Source organism: Mastigoproctus giganteus, chromosome 4 (assembly GCF_048544385.1).
Source record: "Mastigoproctus giganteus isolate SK-2022 chromosome 4, ASM4854438v1, whole genome shotgun sequence".
Taxonomy (NCBI): Eukaryota; Metazoa; Arthropoda; class Arachnida; order Uropygi; family Thelyphonidae; genus Mastigoproctus; species Mastigoproctus giganteus.
The window spans coordinates 166,760,550-166,768,439 of NC_143578.1; positions in this window are offsets into that span (position 1 = coordinate 166,760,550).

The following is a 7,890-nucleotide window of genomic DNA, read 5'->3' on the forward strand; positions in this document are numbered from 1 at the left end:
TTAAAGTATCCCTAAGTAGATGGCTCTGGAGCGAGTTCTAAGGCTCGTACTAAAGAGAAATTTGGACAACAGGTACAATAAAGAATGCGCTCGCCATTTATTGGAAAAAAAAAATTAGTTACAAAATTTGTCAGTGTATGGCACGTAACTATCTTAGTTATGATTATGAAAATAACGTAAGTTATTTGCATAATCGTAAGTTATTGCCACAGCGCCACTACTCAGCTCTACTGTACTGTATAAAAGCAAAGCAGTCTCTTCAAAATCATACAGTAGATGTTTGCCTGCACTACAGCAGCAATGCCAACAACGTTGCAGGAAAAGGCGCTATTAGTGAAGCTATACTATCTACTACGGAGATAACTTTTTACTTTTACTATCAGAACAGCAACGATGCAGCTGCAGCTATCAGAGAGTTCGGGCGTCAGAAGCGCATAAGGCATAGGTGAAGCGACAGGACATCTTAGTGTTCAACCAGGTAGAGGTTGAAAACGAGTGGACTCCTCTGGTGTTGAAGATGTGGCTATGCCTGTCACGGATTTATCAAGTCAATCTGCATTTGGTAGCGCAAGTGTGCCAGCTGTTTCTCGTGAAGTGGACATGCCGCATTCCGCTGTAAGGCTAGTAATGCGTCAGGTACTATCCTTATAAGATGCACATGCTACAGCAGCTAAAGCATGGTGATGCAGATATTCGTTTCACATACGCACTTTAGTTTCTGGCGCGAATGACAGTGGATATCACTTGGCCATGAAACATCCTTTGGAGTGATGAAGCCCACTTCTGCTTAAATGGACAAGTGAATACGCACAACTGTCGCATTTAGGCAACAGAAAACCCTCGAGTTATTCAAGAGGTCCCGTTGCATTCTCCAAAAGTGACAGTGTGGTGTGGATTTACGGCTACATTCATGATTGGGCCATATTTTTTTTGAACAGGTAACACCGAGTGGACCCCAACACCTGTTCCCTCACTGGACAGCGATATTATGAAACGTTGGCAAATTTCGCAATACCAGAGCTGTAACAACGTGGGTGCTTTCAGGATACCATATTCATGCAAGATGGTGCGCCACCTCACATCCACTGTTGTGTCCAAAGATTGCTAAGGCAACACTTTACAGACGAACGGGTCATCAGCCGTTGTTTTCAGACGTCTTGGGGCATCTCGATCACCGGACCTCACCCCATCCGACATCTGGTTGTGGGGTTTTTTGAAGAACCAGGTGTATCGGGAAGGATGTCAAACTCTGGAAGATCTGAAGGATAGCATTAGACGTCATGTGCTGGTTATTCCAGTTGACATGTTACGTTCTGCTGTAGAAAATGCTGTTCTTCGAATGGAAACTGTTGTTGACCAAAATGGAGGACACATTGAACAATTGTAGCGCTGTTCGAGTGATTTGTATTGCCACAGCGCCATACAGTAACAAATTTTGTAACTATTTTTTTTTTTCAATAAATGGCGAGCGCATTCTTTATTGTACCTGTTGTCCAAATTTCTCTTCAGTGCGAACCTTAGAACTCGCTCCAGAGCTCTCCACATTGGGATACTTTAATTTTAACAACCCTGTATATCAAGCCCACAGCTGGCAACGTGATGAAGAAATGGATGTCTATAAATGGATCTGCATTATGCTGTGCCCAAGAAACGACCTCATGCGTATACAATATCTACTAATATGAGCCGATGTACCCTGAGACGGCTCCTTAATACATGTCACTATGAGTTCTGTAGGAAATCTGAGTTTGGAGCTGCAACGGGGGGGGGGGGGGGTTACAGACAAACTTGTATTTCCACGGCTCGTAGAGAGCTGTAAGCGATGAATATCACCGAAGAGAGGTAGCTCACAAGCCTTTTATAACAAACCAAATGTACACCAGCGATGATGTGCATCTGGATTTGGAACGGCGCGAGAGACAACAAACCTGGATTACGGATTTATGGAAATTAGTTCTATGGAAATGCTATGAGCCACACACTATACTCTGTTCTAGTCTGATGACACAATATTTATGTATGGAGGATACCTGGAGAATGCTTACCAACTAAGTGCATTGTTTCAATTGTGAAGGAGGAACTGTCATTTCACTGCGGTTGTTTCTCGTGATGTGAATCAGATCCACCGGTCATATTGTATGAAATCACGAATGCCGGACACGTGCCATGTCCATGTCTCAATGCCATGCATTGTGGAAATTACATGAACGCAACCCTTACACTTTCACAATGCAAGGATCGTGGTTTGAAGAAAATAATATTGATACATTCAGTGTCAAGCACCCAAACTAAGCATCTTTGAGATGAACTAGAACTCAAGACTTAAAGGAGGAGGAGCACAATGCTTTCTACTAGAAATTAGTAGGTTGTCCATGAATCATACTGAAGCGGCCATTGCAGCTAAAGGTTGGCCAACAAAGCTGTTCATTTCTTTCAATAAAGTTTTTTTTCCATAATTACAGTGGTCCCATGACTTTTTGGTAAGCCAGTACCTGAGGGAATTAAGTATCCAGCTAATAGCCCCGAGAACAGATTACAACTTGAAGTTTATACTTCGAAATGAAGCTTAATGATCTTAGTTGTGGTGAAGACCATTAACACAGAAGCGTAGTTTACGCTGACGTTTCTTTCTGAAAAATTTCTTTACAAATTGTTGTTTCGAAATATTTATTTAGCAGCCATAACGGTGAAATTCTTACTGACAGTGCCACACTTATCAGAAATATAAAGGAGCCAGAATTATTTGAAAATTTTTCTTTTCAAGGAATTAAAGAGAAAACTTAGCTACCACAGAAGGTGATATCAAACAGTGGTAAAAAAAACATTTTGGATGATATTTTTATATGAGTAACAGTGTACAATACGAGCGGAATTTGAAACGCCCGTGACCTGAGCATGAAGGGTTTATTTAAGGAGTCTGGTAACATGTTACTTTTCAATGTAGTCCTCTTTGGAATCAATACACTTCTGCCACCGATGCTGCAATGCGTTGATTACTGATGTGAATAAAGTTTTCTCTTGGGCCTCCAGGAATGCATCGACTGCAGCAATGACGTCACTGTCATTGGGAAAATGGATACCAGCCAGGTATTTTTTGAAATTAGGAAACAGGTAAAAGTCCGATGGTGATAGATCTGTTGAATATAGAGGAAGATCCAAGATTTAAAGCCACATTCATGCAGTGCAGTCGTGGCAATGACAGATTTGTGAGCAGGCGCATTGTCCTGGTGGAATAAGACTTCTTTGCTGAGGCATCCTCTGGGTTTGTCTTTGATGTTTTCAGACAAACACTTCACAAGGTCTGCGTAATGTGCCCCAGTGACCCAGTGCCTACCTGGTAATCTACTAATCATCAACTCCATTAGTATATCAAAAAACCGATGCCATCAGCTTTCCTGTAGAAGGAATCGACTTGGCTTTCTTTGGAGGGGGAGAAGAACTGTGTTTTTACTGTTTGTACTGCTCTGCTTTACCTGGCTGAATGTGCTGGACCCGGGTGTCATCCATGCTCACAAACCTTCCAAGGAAATTGCTGGATCTGCTTGAAAACGATGTAAATGTTCACGTTCATTCGACTTTGTGCATTTTTGATCTGATGTCAACAACTTCGGAATACATCGTGCTAACACCTTTTTCATAGCGAGAACCTCCGTTATTATATGGTACACACGTTCAGATGATATGCCCAAGACGCTAGTAATGTACCGAATTGTCACTTGTCGATCATTCATCACTAGATCATTCACGCTGTCAACACCTTCGGGAGTAATGGACGTTGTAGGTTTTCCACAGCGTGGGTCACTTTCTAGACTCTCTCTCTGTCCTACTGCTCAATTGTTAACCATGAAATAGGTAGGGGCGTCCTCCCCAATGTATTAACCATATCCTCAGGGATTAATGAAAAAAAAAAGGGTACAATATTTTCCCAGATATTGTACGATGATTGATTTTGTCCATCTTTCCACATTTACACAACTTTTTTTAAAATCGGGACATGTAATTAAAAAAAAAAATTCATTGAAACTGCACGAAACCTAGTGGGTTGCTGTTTGAAGTGTTATACATTAAGTACAGAAATAGTTAACACTATTCGATTACCATCTCATACTCCCCCATTTTTGAGTAACACACAACAATGGGGGAGTGCGAGTGAATGATCAATACAATATTAAAATATCACATTGTGACACTTGGCTTATAACACTAATAAAGATAATGCCACTTACTTTTATACTGAACCTTCATCTTCGTCTGCCACAAATCTAGCAGTGTCCCAAGAACGAGAAGAAAACCCAAGAAACTGAAGATAGTCCTGAAACGACAGAATTTCAAAACTTTGATTCTGAAGCGTTAGTGTACTGTTCAAATTGCATGCAGTCTTTGATAGACTTGTCTGCGTTGCTGGGTGAAAATACGTTTTGCGGTGAAAGAGATGCTCCCCCCCCACACCGATAAATTTGGTCATGATGTGAAAATAGTTCATAAAAATTTCCCTGGATCCGAACCCAGCCATGAGTTATGGTAGGGTGGCAATCATAATCATTACTCAATAGCACTGATTTTTTACCCTTCCGGATCACCCATATCTTTTACTCCTTTAGCTTTGGTGAATAAAATAGAAATAAGTTAAATTTATTGTTATGGGAATATTATTAAAATAAAAGGAACAGAACAGCTCCACCAGTTTTCACGAAGTTATAATATTTAACTCATAGAAAAATGTGAAATCATTGTATATCCGATAAGAGCAATGCTCACCCACGGCAGAAATTTCAAACTCAAAAGGTCTTACGAAGCCGTGTACGAAGTGTGCGTTCAAAGCTATCTTCGTCAATCTTCTAATTAGAACACTGGAAGTAATTGCAGCAGCAAATGCTGCAATGCAATATGGCTCTAAAAATTTTGCAAAGGCAAATGTTAGAAAGACAGGTGCCAGGAAAATCAAACACGAGGATCTCTTTTCTTTCCATATAAACACAAATTATTCCAATTGATACCCACAGATTATGGGAATAGATTTTTGCTATTATAAAACCATACCACAGACCTTACAAAACAGTTAAAATGGCATAATATCGCTTTCATATCCCATTAGGCACATTTCAATTTGGCTGGCTAATCAATAAATCTAAGTGCGGTTTTGGAGTTGAAGAATTTACATGTAAAAGGTGGGTAGCACAGTTGGTAGAATCACTGTCCTACAACATAATTCTCTATCCTCCCCCTCAGACCAACCTAGACATGACCATGCTAACCCGTATGGGGTAGGATTTATTGCAGGCACCATCCAAGGTGTGGGATGCTGGCACTCCTAGGAGTGCCGGATTTAAAAGACATTGCAAACCCGAAATGGGTAAGATATACTGCTGGCGCCGATCTAGGTGCGGGATTGCTGGCACTGACCACAGTGCGGGATCTACAGGAACTATGCCATTGGCATAGGGGCGCCTGCCCACTGTGAATTTTAAACCCACACCCTTTCCTATACTTCGCGTAAACTAGGGTGGATTAATTCTCCGCAATTCATTCCCCCTTCAATCCTCTCTTCTTCTATGCCCCTCTCTTCTAGCTCTCTCTCTCTCTCTCTCTCTCTCTCTCTCTCTCTCTCTTTTTAATTTATTACTTTATTTATTTATTTTATTTTAATTTATCTTTTTTATTTTATTTTAGTTTATCTTTTTATTTTATTTTATTTTATATTTTTTAATTTAATTTAATTTTATTATTATTATTTTTTTATTTTTTAAATTATTTATTTATTATTTTTTTTTTTACTTTGTCTCCGTCAGGAAGCTCAGGCAACCCTGGCGGAGGCCGGCCAGAGTATAATGTGCAGCTTGGCTGACCTCCCAGTGGTGGTGGCGGGCAACGTGGGATCCCTTTAGGGGCCCTGCGGCCAAGCAGCCAGAGACAGAACAACAGAACATAGCACAACTCTGTCACAAACAAGACACCACACTTTTTCTGACTTTTAAAGAGATTCTGTAATTCTTCACAAAGTATCATGGCATAGATGTGGGAAACCACCGGTGGCGCCTTCCACAAAACACTATGCCACTATGTCCTCCACACACCATGTGTAAAAGACCTGGGTTCTAGTTCCGTCGATGACAGGAGGAATTTTTATGGGCATTTTTCACAATGGCTGAGTTAGTCCGTCTCAGGCGAGGGTAGCATGGTTTTTCTCCGGGAAACTAGGGTTATTCGACTAGAAAACAGAAAATCGACCACAAAACCCACGCAAAAAGACCGCCCAAATCAACATCCAGTTACTACACGACCTCTTCAATAAGTGCAATTGATCTTTCCCAGAAGAATAGAAAAACGCCAATGTAAACTGATCAAAAAAAATCCGTCTAAACCGCTCCAACAACCAGGGTCATATCGACCTATTGCTCTTTTATCCATGGTCAGTAAACTGTTTGAACGTCTACTCCTAGTAAGGCTCCAAGACCATTACACCAAAGCCGGACTCCAGTCCAACTTCCAGTTTGGATTTCGACCGGGGAATTGCACAGAGGACGCACTGCAAAGGATCATCTCTGCAGTCTCAGCTTCTGCCTTCAAATACTACCTACTAATAGCAATAGATTCCGCTGGAGCCATCGACAGGCTCTGGTGGGCATGTATTCTTTGCAGACTTAGGCAAGCAAATATTCCATTAAATTTAGACAAATGCATCCAAAACTCCTATCAAATAGGAAAATTATAATCCCCTCAACGTACCGAAGAATCACCAAGTCTATCTAGAGAGGTTGCTCCCAGGGTTCAGCCTTTGGTCCTTTTCTGTGGAACATTGCCCTGGATGAGCTCCTTGGACTGGACCTAGGTCCTGTAGCTATACAAGCCTTTGCTGATGATGTCACCATCTCCATTGAGGCTGATAGCAGAGCTTCTCTGGAAGCCAAAGGAAACCAGGCACTTCAAATCCTTCAGAACTGGGCAGCCCTACACAAGATAAGACTCTCACCCCAAAAGACACAATCCATTCTCCTGAAGGGATCACTGCAGTCTGCTACAAACCCCACTATCAAACGTCAAGGCCAACCCATCAAGATAGTTTCCACGTTAAAACTACAGGGAATAGTACTTGACCCTAAGCTCACTTTCTCTCCACATCTTGCACACCTCCACACGAAAGTGAGAAACTAAACTGCTCGCATTGCACTGGTGAGTCGTCGTGATTGGGGATTGAATCGACGCACCCTTAAGGTTCTGTACAAATCAATCTTCCTTCCCTTCATAACTTATGGATCTGGGGTCTGGTTTCGCAGGGCAACTCTTTACAACAACAAACGTAAACTGTACCCAGTTTACAAACGACACCATGAGCTACCACGAGTAGCTCATGGTGTCTTGTCAATGCTATACAGGAATTTTTCTAGCAGGGAAAAGGAGGTGATTGTCCTTTTGTATAAGGCAATGGTCAGGCCACGTCTTGACTACTCCGTACAGGTCTGGAGGCCTCATTTTAGGAAGGATGTAGAGTTGCATGAGCGTGTACAGAGGAGGGTAACAAGATTGGTGAGGGGGAACGACGGGGGTCCTCTTACCAAGAAAGGCTTCAGTTCTGCAAATTGCAGCATCTGGAGACTAGTCACTTGCGAGGCGATCTGATTGAGGTGTACAAGGCCTACAGTGGTTTGACCAGACTCAATGCTGATGGGATTCTTCCGATTGTTCAGATTACGAACCTGTGGGGGGGGGCATAAATTCAAATTGAGGAAAGACAGTTGTAGTACAGATATGCAGAAATTTGCCTTTAGCCAGCGGGTAGTTGATTGCTGGAACAGTTCCATCTGTTGTTCTGGAGGTTGATAGCTTAAATAAATTTAAGACCGTACTGAACAAACATTTGGAGTGACTGGATGGGTCAATTCGGAAAGCGTG